This window comes from Zea mays, chromosome 6 (assembly GCF_902167145.1).
Source record: "Zea mays cultivar B73 chromosome 6, Zm-B73-REFERENCE-NAM-5.0, whole genome shotgun sequence".
In the NCBI taxonomy this organism is placed as follows: domain Eukaryota; kingdom Viridiplantae; phylum Streptophyta; class Magnoliopsida; order Poales; family Poaceae; genus Zea; species Zea mays.
Window position 1 is genome coordinate 106,938,739 of NC_050101.1, and position 14,339 is coordinate 106,953,077.

Genomic DNA, 14,339 nt, shown 5'->3' on the forward strand with positions numbered 1-14,339 from the left:
GACCGAGGTGCTTGGCCCTCGCGTGGGCTTCCCTTTGCGTAGGGGCACCAACGAGGATTAGTCGGGACCTTGCGCGGTTTTGGATACCTCGGTAAAAATACCGGCGTCATCCACGAGAGTTTGCTTCTCTACTTTGCTCTTTAAATTTCCGCATTTACATTAAGCATTTAAGTTTCAATCTTGTATTCATACTTATATAGTGTACATTAAAACTTAGCCATTGCGGTAGAGATAGCAACACTTAGACAAAACCTAGTTTGCACATTATAGTTTGATTATTTGCATAGGTTTTGCTCTAGGGATTTATCTGTGGCCTAGTTTAGAGAAAGTTTTAGAAAGTCCTAATTCACCCCCCCCCCCTCTTAGGCGTCACCCGTTTCCTTCAGTCCTCGCAGCCATAACTCTCAAATATAATACTATGACTAACACGTTGTAACATCCCAAAACCCTAACCTAGGTTTGAAACCTTAATCTACCCTTTCCCTCCTTTTCACCCTCTAATTCCAAAAACTCCCTTAGATTTTCTTTCATCATATGCATACACCTTGTTTGATCACAAGCACCTCACTTAGATTCTATTTTTCCAGCACCTAGATGGTCCACAAAATAATTTGTTCAAAAGAAAAAGATGCAAAAAGGGGAATAGGAATTAGAAAATAAAAAGAAAAAGAGAAAAACCCTTTCCCCCCTGCTGGGCCGATTCCCGGCCCAAACCCGCGGCCTCCTCTCCCTCGCGCCTGCGCTCCTCCTCCTCTTTCGGCCCATCTCCGGCCTGCCTCCGCGCGCTCGCCAGCCCGCTCCGTGCTCCGCCTCTCTCTCACTGACAAACCGTCCCCACCCGTCAGCCTCGCCCCACCCTTCGCCCTCGCTCGCGATCACTCCCACTGGCAGTGTGGCCCCGCTTGTCAGCCGCTTCGTCGTCCTCCCCGCGTACGGCTCATCACGGTCACCTCCGGCCATCACCTCCGTCTTCTCGCCGCACAGGGAAGTTGGGCACCGCCCCGTCCCCCCCCCCTTGACCAACGTCCTTGCCGGTACCGCCCCGCCGTGGAGTCTCATCGGCGGCGGTGTGTAGCTCACCGGCGTCCGCCGGGCTCCGTCGCTCCCCTCCCCTCGGGCGCCTATAAAAAGGCTGCCCCGGACACCTCCTTCCCTGCACCGGCCTCGGCCACTCTCCTCCTCCCCTCGCCCGAGCGCAATTCGCGAAGCGCCGTCGTCTCCCCCTCTCCGGTGAGTCCTCCCCCCCCTCCTCCCTCCCCCTCTACGTTGGTCCAGCGAGAAATTGAGTGAGCTGAGCAGCTCCCTCACGAGGCCGCGAACCCGAAGCACCACGTCCTAGCCCCAGTCTCTCACCCAGAGCCCACCGGCGGCGATCCCCACCGCGGAACCCCGCCACCTCCCCGTGGACAGCCCCCTCCCAACCCCCTCCGACCGAATTGAGCCTACCCTTAGAATCGCCAGCCTCTGCCCGTACTAAACCACCCTCCCTTGGACCGAGAACCGGGCCACCGGCGGCAAACCGCCGTCGAGACCACCGGTGGCCGGCTTCCCCCCCCCCCCCCCCCCCCCCGCCCGCTCGACCGGTTCACCCACGCCATCTGGTCGCGACGCCGTCTCCCCCTCCGCTCTCGCTGCCAAGTGGGCCCGCAACGACGCCGTCACCCTCGCGCACCCGCGCCGTCTCCCCCTCTGCTCGTGGGCCGCCGTTGGGCCGTAAGCGCGCCCCCGCGCGCGCTCGCGCCCGGGGTGGGCCAAAAACCCTTCCCCCAGCCCAGCAAAGGAGATATCTCTTTTCTTTTTCTTTTCCACTTTTTTTCCATTCAATTAGTTTTCTTCAATATTTTATGCACCAAAAATTACCCAAATAATTTCTAAAAAGTCCTAAGTGATGATAATGTTGGTAAATAACACACTACAAATAGTAGACCACTGTTGATGTAATGGTTATTGTCTGTTTTAAATAGAAGAAGCGGGGACCGCAGATCCGGAACCCGTAGCCCCGGAAGAAGGGCCGAAGCCCGAACTTCCGGAAGTAGATCTTCTGTGCTAGGAAAGCTTCGACGAAGGCAAGTCCACCCTTCCCTTGATGCATGAATTACCTATTCTCTCTACCACTGCCTAGGCCGGGAATTCCGGGGGATATTGCATTGTGAGTAAGAGATGGCCCGCATTGACCTATATATATAATCTAGATACGAAATGTGGATCGGGAAGAAGGGCAATGTGTTTCTTCAATTAAAGTCTCCCTTTTTTTGAAAAGTTATGCGATGAAGGGTACTCACCCTCATCACCTTAGGAGTGGGATGATCAGGGACTCCCTGGTTTAGGGGAGGGCCTAAGGTGTTGGCTCAGCTGGTTTAGGCGTGAGCAGAAGGATTGTCCCCTCATATAAGGACCGGTTTGTCATTTTCACTACCTGTACTCCTTTATAGTACAACCACTTGAGACTGTGTGGGCAGTCACTCAATCCAAACTCGTGCGGTCCAACCCCAGGGTTAAGAAGGCTGGGGAGCACCGGGAGGATAGGGAAGGGGAATGTTTTGTCCGGTTTGGACATGGTGGTGGCCTGACTCCTTCCGGATAACCATTAAGGTTAGGACGTACGAGGAAGGAAAGAGATCCGGCATTCGGGTCTCACGACGGTGAGATCGCAGAAACCGGGCTAGTGGGTAAAGTGTACCCCTCTACGCAGAGTTAAAAACCTATTCGAATAGTCCGTGTCCACTGGTATGGACGAGTCTGGTATGGTATGACAATTAGAGATTTTTTTTCTATAAGTTCCATGAACAGGGAAATGTGTGTGTAAGTGTGTAGTGAGAAAGAAAACAAGGCCACAGGAGCAGGAAGCTCAGTGGTGGTTGAGTATTTCGTTATTTTAAGTCTTTGGGGAAAAACCTTACAGCAACTGCCTCTCTCTGAGAAAATAAAGAGTGACTTCAACCCCACCGAATAAAGCACGTATGATATAGGCCCCTTTCTCTTTACGGGAGCGAGGTGGGCTTGCGGAATACCCAGCGTATTCACCCAGATTTATTTATGTTTTTCAGCAGCCGAAGATTTCTTTTCTGCTATGCTTGATTGAGAGGGCTGTGTCTGCACCCAGTTCTGCCTGTGGCCTGGGCTAGTATATTTTCCTACTACGCTTTTTATTTTGGCTCTCTTGAGCTTGTACCCCGGTATTGTAATGACCTTTATCTAAACTTTGTACTATTTGAAGTAAGGAATGTGTTTACTAGCCTCCTGGGACTAGTAATTGTATCACATTTGAGTCCCAAAGGATCGGGGCACTTCAGGTGGTATCGGAGCCATAGGACTGGCCGTAGGTCGCAGCCCTGACCCTAAAACTTGCCTTAAAAAGGAAATACCTCCTTCCCCAAGAAAAATCTTCTCTTCTCCCCCCCCCCGATTTTAACAGACCCTTCTTTTCCTATTCCAGATGGAGGACTCTCTGGCCATTAGGACATCCTACTGCTCGGAGGTGGAAGGGTTCCCACATCTTTTACGAAGTTGTGCGCTTCGCCTGGGAATCTGCAAGAAGCCGGAATACGTCTGGAAGGAGTATCTCGAGGGCGGAATGGAGAAATGCTCTATGGCAGTCTACCTGGGAGAAAGCCGAAACTATCCGAACCATCCTTCCTTCCAAGTCACTTTTACCGGATACCGCTTTCCAGATACTTGCCAGAATGTTGCCCGATCAGCCCTCCGACAGCTATGCCAGAACTACAACAAGGTGATCTTTGAAACCCCCTTCGCTACTTTCCACCTAGCAACAAGAATACCCCCACCTGGAGGAAAAGACTTCAGGTCCTGTCAGGAGGAGATCCTATTGAGAATGATCCCACCATCGTCTACATGGCTGGATACCTTCACACCCTCGACAACCAATATGACGACCTCACCCTCCACTGCACCTACCTAACCTCCCGGGTGGAAAGTCTGGAGCAAAAGGTCAGGGAACTTTCAGGGGAAAAAGCGCCCCTTCAAGAGAGCCTCGCAATAGCTGAAGGCGAGGAAGCCAACACCCGAGAGGCCTACCGCACCCTAAAGATGGACTATGACAAGAAACTGAAGAAGCTCGCCCCTGCAAGAAAAATCCGCAGGAAGACCAAAGGATGTCAGACTGAGCAGAAGGAAGAAGCCCCTCCAACCCTACCCCCTACCGGGTTAAGGAACTCGTCCAACACCGAGGAGATGTCCCTAGCCAGCCTTGGTGACCTTCTCAAGGAATTTGGGGACACTTTAGAGAAGGAGTTCGGGAGTACCCTAGCTAGTACTCGTGTGTAATGAACTTATGGTAGCCGTGTGCTGTATTATGTACTGGCTTGATGTAATGAATAAAATAATTAGTTAAAAAAGGCATGTGCATGGTAGTGACTCTTTTCCCTGGCAGATGGCTTCGGATAAAACCACGCCTACCGCCTCCGGGATTGGAGCAGGTTTTCCCCTAGGAGCAGCAGGAGAAGCTGGCGGAGAAGGGGATGGGACCCACCTCCCCGCACCTCCGGAACTACCACTAGATCTGGCCCAAGTTCTAGCCAATCAAACCCGACTCATTGAAGTCCTCACTAGAAGTCTGGAAAACCAGCGCCCAGGTGGTGGAAGGCCACATGACAGGATGGGGGAATTTTTGAGACTCAAGCCTCCCACGTTCGCGGGATCCAGCAATCCCCTCGATGCAAATGACTGGCTTCGCACGATCAAGAGGAAGCTGGAAGCCATCGGATGCCCCAAAAATCAGCGTGTCCAACTGGCAGCTCATCAGCTTTCGGGAATGGCTCTAGCATGGTGGGACACTTTCAGTGAGGCCGTCAGAGATGCTACCTAGGCAGAATTCGAAACAGCTTTCCGTGAGCACCATGTACCCCAGGGGATAGTTCAACTCAAGGAGGATGAATTCCGAGAGCTAACTCAAGGCGGGAGAACAGTCAGTGAGTATGTGCACAAGTTCACAGAGTTGGCCCATTACGCGCCTGACGATGTCAGCACCGAGTCTAGGAAGATGGCACGTTTCTTGAAAGGACTAAGACCCGAGCTTAAGACCATCCTCGCCAGCCAAGACTTCCTCAACTTTTCTCACCTCTCCAACAAGGCTATCCAAGTGGAAAGGGCGAAAGAGGAAGAAAAAGGGCACCTCAAGAGGAAATTCCAAGTTCTCCAAGCTCAACAGCAAGAGCGTCACCAGAGAGCTCGACCCTTTGGACGTCCACCCAGGGGACCAAGCTTCAATAAATCATCTGGACCCACTCCGTCACGCTACAGTCAGCAGAGTCAGAGCTCCCTTCAGGCACCCTCTGTTGCAAGCAACCAACCGCCAGCTAATGCCTGTTGGCACTGCGGAGACCCTAGTCACTTCAAGAATAACTGCCCTCAGTTGAAGGCACCCGGGCCGACCTACTCCAACTCGGTGAATGGCCCCAAGATTCCCTCAGCACCTACCTCCAAGGCACCTCCTTCCAATAGCCAGCAGAGCAAGACTCAGTACCAAGGCAGAGCCCGAGTCAACCACGTCGACGCTCAAGAAGCCCAGCAAGCTCCGAGAGTAGTGCTCGGTGAGTTCCTTGTTGAATTTACTCCTGCTTCTGTACTTTTTGATTCAGGAGCATCCCATTCTTTTATAGCCACTAAGTTTGTGGAAAAGCATGGCATCCCCTCTACACCCCTAGCCATCCCTTTGGTCACCCGAACCCCAGGATCAGACCTCCTATGCCAACTCTGGTGCTCTCAAATCAGAATTCTCTTAAGTGGGGTAGTGTTCCTGGCAGACTTAACCGTCCTGCCGTCCCAAGGGATTGATGTGATCCTAGGAATGGATTGGCTGACTAAGCACAAAGGTATCATCAGCTGCACGAACAAGACCGTCCTTCTCACCGATCACCAAGGAAAAGCAGTTTCCTGTCAAGCCCAGCCGCCCGCAAACGATCCAATGGTGTTTAATCTGGTAGCAGAAAACATGTCTGTAATCGAAGAGTTTGAGGATGTATTTCCGGAAGAGTTGCTCGGAATGCCACCAGAAAGAGGAGTAGAGTTCTATATAGATCTCATTCCTGGCACTGCGCCCATCGCAAAGAGACCATACCGCATGGCCCCCACAGAGTTAGCAGAATTAAAACTCCAAATTGCAGAGCTGCAACAAAAAGGGTACATCCGTCCCAGTTCGTCTCCCTGGGGAGCACCCGTTCTTTTCATTACCAAAAAGGATGGAAGCATGAGAATGTGTATTGATTATCGATCCTTGAACGAGGTTACAATCAAGAATAAGTACCCTCTCCCTCGGATCGATAACCTCTTCGACCAACTACAGGGAGCCAAATACTTCTCCAAGATAGACCTCAGGTCGGGATATCACCAACTGAGGATCAAGGAAGCAGACATTCAGAAGACTGCATTCGTCACCAGATACGGGCAATATGAATTCACAGTGATGCCATTTGGGCTAACAAACGCACCCGCCTTTTTCATGAACCTCATGAATAAGGTATTCATGGAAGAATTGGATAAGTTTGTTGTGGTTTTTATCGACGACATCCTCATCTATTCCAAGAGTCGCAAGGACCACGAACGTCACCTCCGAATCATCCTCGGAAGACTTAGAGCACATCAACTTTATGCTAAACTCAGCAAGTGTGAGTTCTGGTTAGAGAAGATAGCCTTCCTGGGGCACATTTTGACTGCAGAAGGAATAGAAGTGGACCCATCCAAGGTAGAAGCCGTTTCAAATTGGAAACAGCCATCCAACGTCAGTGAAGTACGAAGCTTTCTGGGAATGGCAGGGTATTACCGCCGCTTTATCAAGGGATTCTCCAGCATAACAAAACCTATGACCGAACTTCTCAAAAAGGACAATAAGTTTGTGTGGGCTCCAAAGTGTGAGGAAAGTTTCCAGATCATCAAGGAAAAGCTTACAACCGCGCTCGTTTTGACACTACCAGATATACACCAAGATTTCGTCATCTTTTGTGATGCTTCAAGGCAAGGCTTAGGGTGCATCTTGATGCAAAATGAGAAAGTTATTGCTTATGCATCCCGCCTACTCAAGCCACATGAGCAGAATTACCCCACCCACGACTTGGAATTGGCAGCCATAGTACACGCTCTAAAAATATGGAGGCACTACCTGATTGGGAACAAATGACACATCTTCACCGACCACAAGAGTCTGAAATACATTTTCACTCAGCCGGACCTCAACCTCCGTCAAAGAAGGTGGCTTGAATTGATCAAGGATTATGACCTCGAAATCCACTACCACCCCGGGAAGGCCAACGTAGTAGCAGATGCCCTCAGCCGAAAACCTTTCGGGATGAAGGGGACCAACTTTTTAGAAGACTGGAAGAAGGAATCAGCTCAGCTAAATGCATGCCTGGGAGACAACGGTAGCCTGGAAGTCAAGCCAATGCTAGAAGATCTCATATGCAAGACTCAACACCTGGACGCAGAGACAGCCAGACTTATGGAAAGAGCCCACAAGGAGCAACTTCCGGATCTTAGGACAGATGAACAAGGAGTTCTTTGGTTCAAGAACAGTCTATGTGTACCAATAGGAGAAGCACGGGAAGTCCTGCTCAATGAAGCCCACAACTCGGCTTACTCCATCCACCTAGGGACCACCAAGATGTACCTGGACCTCAAAGTCAGATACTGGTGGAAAGGGATGAAGAAGGAAATAGCACAGTATGTGGCCCAATGTGACACTTGTCAGCGAACAAAGGCCGAACACCAGAAACCTGCAGGCCTACTGCAACCCCTCCCAGTGCCTGAATGGAAGTGGGAAGAAATAGGCATGGATTTCGTAACCGGACTACCCAGAACGCAGAAAGGGAATGATTCTATCTGGGTAATAATTGATCTTCTCACCAAAGTGGCCCACTTCATTCCAGTAAAAACCACTTTTGGAGGAGCCACCCTTGCTCGGATATACCTTAAGGAGATTGTCAGGCTCCATGGCATTCCGCGGAAGATAGTATCGGATAGAGGAACGCAATTCACTTCAAAATTTTGGAAAGGCCTCCAGCAAGCAATGGGCACCAAGCTAGATTTCAACACCGCTTATCATCCCCAGTCAGATGGTCAAACAGAGAGATTCAACAAAGTCCTCGAAGATTTACTCAGAGCCTGTGTGTTAACATTCGACAAGGATTGGGAGTCTAGTTTGCCGTACGCCGAATTCTCGTACAACAACAGCCATCAGGCCAGCATCAAAATGTCACCGTTCGAAGCACTGTATGGAAGAAAATGCCAGACTCCCCTAATGTGGTCCAATGTAGGAGAAAGGACACTAGAAGGACCCGACTTTGTTAAAGAAGCCGAAGGGAAAGTCACCTTGATCCGCAGGAGGTTACTTGAAGCTCAGAGTCGACAGAAGAGTTACGCAGACAATAGACGAAGAGAACTCAGATTTGAGGAAGGAGATTTCGTTTATCTCAAGGTCCCCCCGATGCGTGGTGTCAAACGGTTCCAAATGAAAGGAAAGCTGGCACCACGTTTCGTCGGCCCCTACCCCGTCATTGCCCGAATAGGACCCGCAGCATACCGTCTTGAGCTACCAGAATCCATGTCAGATATTCACAATGTGTTCCATGTGTCTCAACTCCGCAATTGCCTAAAGGTACCAGAAAACCACGTCGAGGCAGATGCAATTCAGATTCAAAAGGATCTCCAGTACCGGGAAAGGCCAGTAAAGATTCTCGACTCAGCAGTCAGAAGGACCCGCAACTCGAAAGTGAGTCTCTGTAAGGTTCAGTGGAGCAGAGATGGAGAAGAGGAAGCCACCTGGGGAAGTGAGGACTCTCTGAGGAAGGAATACCCTTACCTTTTCTCGAGCCCCGTCTGAATATCGAGGGTGAGATTCCCTTAAGTGGGGTAGGTTTGTAACATCCCAAAACCCTAACCTAGGTTTGAAACCTTAATCTACCCTTTCCCTCCTTTTCACCCTCTAATTCCAAAAACTCCCTTAGATTTTCTTTCATCATATGCATACACCTTGTTTGATCACAAGCACCTCACTTAGATTCTATTTTTCCAGCACCTAGATGGTCCACAAAATAATTTGTTCAAAAGAAAAAGATGCAAAAAGGGGAATAGGAATTAGAAAATAAAAAGAAAAAGAGAAAAACCCTTTCCCCCCTGCTGGGCCGATTCCCGGCCCAAACCCGCGGCCTCCTCTCCCTCGCGCCCGCGCTCCTCCTCCTCTTTCGGCCCATCTCCGGCCTGCCTCCGCGTGCTCGCCAGCCCGCTCCGCGCTCTGCCTCCCTCTCACTGACAAACCGTCCCCACCCGTCAGCCTCGCCCCACCCTTCTCCCTCGCTCGCGATCACTCCCACTGGCAGTGTGGCCCCGCTTGTCAGCCGCTTCGTCGTCCTCCCCGCGTACGGCTCATCACGGTCACCTCCGGCCATCACCTCCGTCCCCTCCTCCGTCTTCTCGCTGCACAGGGAAGTTGGGCACCGCCCCGTCCCCCCCTTGACCAACGTCCTTGCCGGTACCGCCCCGCCGTGGAGTCTCATCAGCGGCACTGTGCGGCATTAATGTCGGCGCTGTGTAGCTCACCGGCGTCTGCCGGGCTCTGTCGCTCCCCTCCCCTCGGGCGCCTATAAAAAGGCTGCCCCGGACACCTCCTTCCCTGCACCGGCCTCGGCCACTCTCCTCCTCCCCTCGCCCGAGCGCAATTCGCGAAGCGCCGTCGTCTCCCCCCTCTCCGGTGAGTCCTCCCCCCCTCCTCCCTCCCCCTCTACGTTGGTCCAGCGAGAAATTGAGTGAGCCGAGCAGCTCCCTCACGAGGCCGCGAACCCGAAGCACCACTTCCCAGCCCCAGTCCCTCACCTAGAGCCCACCGGCGGTGATCCCCGCCGCGGAACTCCGCCACCTCCCCGTGGACAGCCCCCTCCCAACCCCCTCCGACCGAATTGAGCCTACCCTTAGAATCGTCAGCCTCTGCCCGTACTAAACCACCCTCCCTTAGACCGAGAACCGGGCCACCGGCGGCCGGCTTCCCCCCCCCCCCCCCCCCCCCCCCCCCCCCCCGCCCGCTCAGCCGGTTCGCCCACGCCGTCTGGCCGCGACGCCGTCTCCCCCTCCGCTCTCGCTGCCAAGTGGGCCCGCAACGACGCCGTCACCCTCGCGCACCCGCGCCTTCTCCCCCTCCGCTCATGGGCCGCCGCTGGGCCGTAAGCGCGCCCTCGCGCCCGGGGTGGGCCAAAAACCCTTCCCCCAACCCAGCAAAGGAGAGATCTCTTTTCTTTTTCTTTTCCACTTTTTTCCATTCAATTAGTTTTCTTCAATATTTTATGCACCAAAAATTACCCAAATAATTTCTAAAAAGTCCTAAGTGATGATAATGTTGGTAAATAACACACTACAAATAGTAGACCACCGTTGATGTAATGGTTATTGTCTGTTTTAAATAGAAGAAGCGGGAACCGCAGATCCGGAACCCGTAGCCCTGGAAGAAGGGCCGGAGCCCGAACTTCCGGAAGTAGATCTTCTGTGCCAGGAAAGCTTCGATGAAGGCAAGTCCACCCTTCCCTTGATGCATGAATTACCTATTCTCTCTACCACTGCCTAGGCCGGGAATTCCGGGGGAATATTGCATTGTGAGTAAGAGATGGCCCGCATTGACCTATATATATAATCTGGATACGAAATGTGGATCAGGAAGAAGGGCAATGTGTTTCTTCAATTAAAGTCTCCCTTTTTTGAAAAGTTATGCGATGAAGGGTACTCACCCTCATCACCTTAGGAGTGGGATGATCAGGGACTCCCTGGTTTAGGGGAGGGCCTAAGGTGTTGGCTCAACTGGTTTAGGCGTGAGCAGAAGGATTGTCTCCTCATATAAGGACCAGTTTGTCATTTTCACTACATGTACTCCTTTATAGTACAACCACTTGAGACTGTGTGGGCAGTCACTCAATCCAAACTCGTGCGGTCCAACCCTAGGGTTAAGAAGGCTGGGGAGCACCAGGAGGATAAGGAAGGGGAATGTTTTGTCCGGTTTGGACATGGTGGTGGCCTGACTCCTTTCGGATAACCGTTAAGGTTAGGACGTACGAGGAAGGAAAGAGATCCGGCATTCGGGTCTCACGACGGTGAGATCGCAGAAACCGGGATAGTGGGTAAAGTGTACCCCTCTGCGCAGAGTTAAAAACCTATTCGAATAGTCCGTGTCCACTGGTATGGACGAGTCTGGTATGGTATGACAATTAGAGTTTTTTTCTATAAGTTCCATGAACAGGGAAATGTGTGTGTAAGTGTGTAGTGAGAAAGAAAACAAGGCCACAGGAGCAGGAAGCTCAGTGGTGGTTGAGTATTTCGTTATTTTAAGTCTTTGGGGAAAAACCTTACAGCAACTGCCTCTCTCTGAGAAAATAAAGAGTGACTTCAACCCCACCAAATAAAGCATGTATGATATAGGCCCCTTTCTCTTTACGGGAGCGGGGTGGGCTTGCGGAATACCCAGCGTATTCACCCAGATTTATTTATGTTTTTCAGCAGCCGAAGATTTCTTTTCTGCTATGCTTGATTGAGAGGGCTGTGTCTGCACCCAGTTCTGCCTGTGGCCTGGGCTAGTATATTTTCCTACTACGCTTTTTATTTTGGCTCTCTTGAGCTTGTACCCCGGTATTGTAATGACCTTTATCTAAACTCTGTACTATTTGAAGTAAGGAATGTGTTTACTAGCCTCCTAGGACTAGTAATTGTATCACATTTGAGTCCCAAAGGATCGGGACGCTTCACAAGTGCTTTTCAAAAAGCCAATTTGTCAAGATGCTACCTAGAGAAATTTCCATCTATGGCATTATCAGGTTCAATTACAATACTGCAAGTCTATAACCTCCATAAGAGTGGGTTTAGAGAGTTGTGTACTGTTTTAGCTTGTATACTGTTTTAGGCATATACAAACAATAATGCTCCTTAATAGTTCTAACAGCTATATGGTTATTTATAAACGCAATATATAAGAAAAGAACCCACTATATCTATTGTTCTTTTTAGTTGTGGTAGATTGAAGAGAAGGTACACCATTATTTGCTAAGGCTATCTTCCCTAGAGTATAACTCAAAACTCTGAAAAGCTTGGTTTCGACATATATAGTTGATACACATATAAAACCATCACCACTTGAAATTGGGCACAATGCTATCAAGCAACACAATCACACTAGCAGTTCTTCAACAACATTAGAAGGCAGCCACAACAAAGCACATGCTAAGTGTGCAGGGGCTAGGATGAATCTATCATCACCTGAGAAGACTGAAAGCCCCTCCCAGTCGTAGACCTTAAGCTCGGCGAGGCGGCAAGAGAGATCATACTCATAGACCTTCTCCTTATCCTTGGCAGCAGGGATGGCGTGCGTGGTGGCTTGTGGCAGACCAACGAAGACCTCTAGCCCGTAGTCGTCCGCGACCTGCTGCATGAGGATGTTGACCTTGGTCTCTGGCATGGAGAGGGAGGTGGATCCGGCCATGGCACCCTCCATGAACTCAGCTGCACCTCCATGTTGACAAACTGGCGTTCGAAATTGTCCATGGTCTCGAACATCTTCTGGAGGTTCCTAGTGGCGAGCATGGAGTTGAGTGACTTAACGATGGACTGCATGGACTTGCCGATGACCTGCATCTTGGCTTGCGTGTCGAGGCGGGCTATGACGACGTCGAGGTGAGGCAGAGGTAGTTCTTGTGCTCGGTGCGCTTGTGGATGGCGTTCTCAGCGTAGATGCGGGCGTCGTCCATGTTCCCCTTCTCTATCGCCTTCTTGACCTTGAGCTTCTGCTCCTTCTCTTCCTCCTCGCACTTGCGCGCCTGGCGCTACAGAGACTTGGATGTGAACTTTAGACTCTCTTCAATGGTGGACGCTAGCGCCCCCCTCCCCTCTCTGTGACGGCTACAGGCCTCCCCCTACCGCTACAATGGTGCCCCCTAGCGCTGCTACAGTGCTAGCGGCTGGTGGGTGCGCACGCTACATCAAGGGGTACCACAAGGGCTCCCCTTGCCTCGGTTTGTGTGTACAAAAGTATTTATTAGTTGGGAAAAAATTGATAATAGATGGTGAATAGGTATGGAAAATAGTATTTTATGATTATAGTGGGGTATAGGGGAAGGATTTAGGGGGAACCGCTGTACAGTGTGGAGATATAGGGGCGGAAAGAATGTTGTCGTGGCACGTGAGTGAAATATAGGGGGGAGAAATTTAGGGGTAACCGCTGAAGACAGTCTTAGGTTGAAGATCTGGTTCATCAGATTCTCCGGATTCCCCATGGTCACCATGACAGGGGGGTCGCTCAGGCTGGGATGGATCTAGGTTTCAGCTAGGGGTTTTGGGAGATGTAATACCCAAATTATAAAAATTTATAAAAGAGTTGATCTCATTATGTGAATTGCCATCTACTTCTTGAGACATGTGACTAATTCCATTTAAAAGAGAATAGTTCCTTACTAAAACACAAACAAACTGAAAGTCGCCTAGAGGGGGGGTGAATAGGGCGAAACTGAAATTTACAAAGTTAATCACAACTACAAGCCGGGTTAGCATTAGAAATATAAGCGAGTCCGAGAGAGAGGGTGAAAAACAAATCTCAAGCAAATAAAGAGTGAGACACAAGGATTTGTTTTACCGAGGTTCGGTTCTTGCAAACCTACTCCCCGTTGAGGTGGTCACAAAGACCGGGTCTCTTTCAACCCTTTCCCTCTCTCAAACGGTCACTTAGACCGAGTGAGCTTCTCTTCTCAATCACACGGGACACTAAGTCCCCGCAAGGACCACCACACAATTGGTGTCTCTTGCCTTGGTTACAATTGAGTGAATCAAAAGAAAGAATGAGAAAGAAAAGAAGCAATCCAAGCGCAAGAGCTCAAATGAACACAAATGTCACTCTCTCTAGTCACTATTTGATTTGGAGTGATTCCGGACTTGGGAGAGGATTTGATCTCTTTAGTTGTGTCTAGAATTGAATGCTATAGCTCTTGTAAGGTGTTGGAAGGTGGAAAACTTGGATGCAATGAATGGTGGGTGGTTGGGGTATTTATAGCCCCAGCTACCAAACTAGCCGTTTGGTGGAGGCTGCTGTCGAATGGCGCACCGGACAGTCTGGTGCGCCACCGGACACTGTCCGGTGCGCCAGCCACGTCACCCGGCCGTTAGGGTTCGACCGTTGGAGCTCTGACAGGTGGGGTCTTCTGGCTGTCCGGTGGTGCACCGGACAAGTACTGTAGACTGTCCGGTGCGCCTGCTGCGCGTGCTCTGACCTCTGCGCGCGCAGGCGCGCATTAAATGCATTGCAGTCGACCGTTGCGCGTGAAGTTGCCGTTGCTCCGCTGACACACCGGACAGTCCGGTGTGCCACCGGA

The 14,339-nt window shown here is 50.9% G+C and overlaps 1 pseudogene; it reads right to left on the bottom strand.

Moving 5' to 3' along the window:
- Positions 1-12,148: 12,148 nt before the first annotated feature.
- Positions 12,149-13,250, bottom strand: LOC103631266 (ESCRT-related protein CHMP1-like; annotated as a pseudogene).
- Between the last annotated feature and the right edge of the window lie 1,089 nt (positions 13,251-14,339).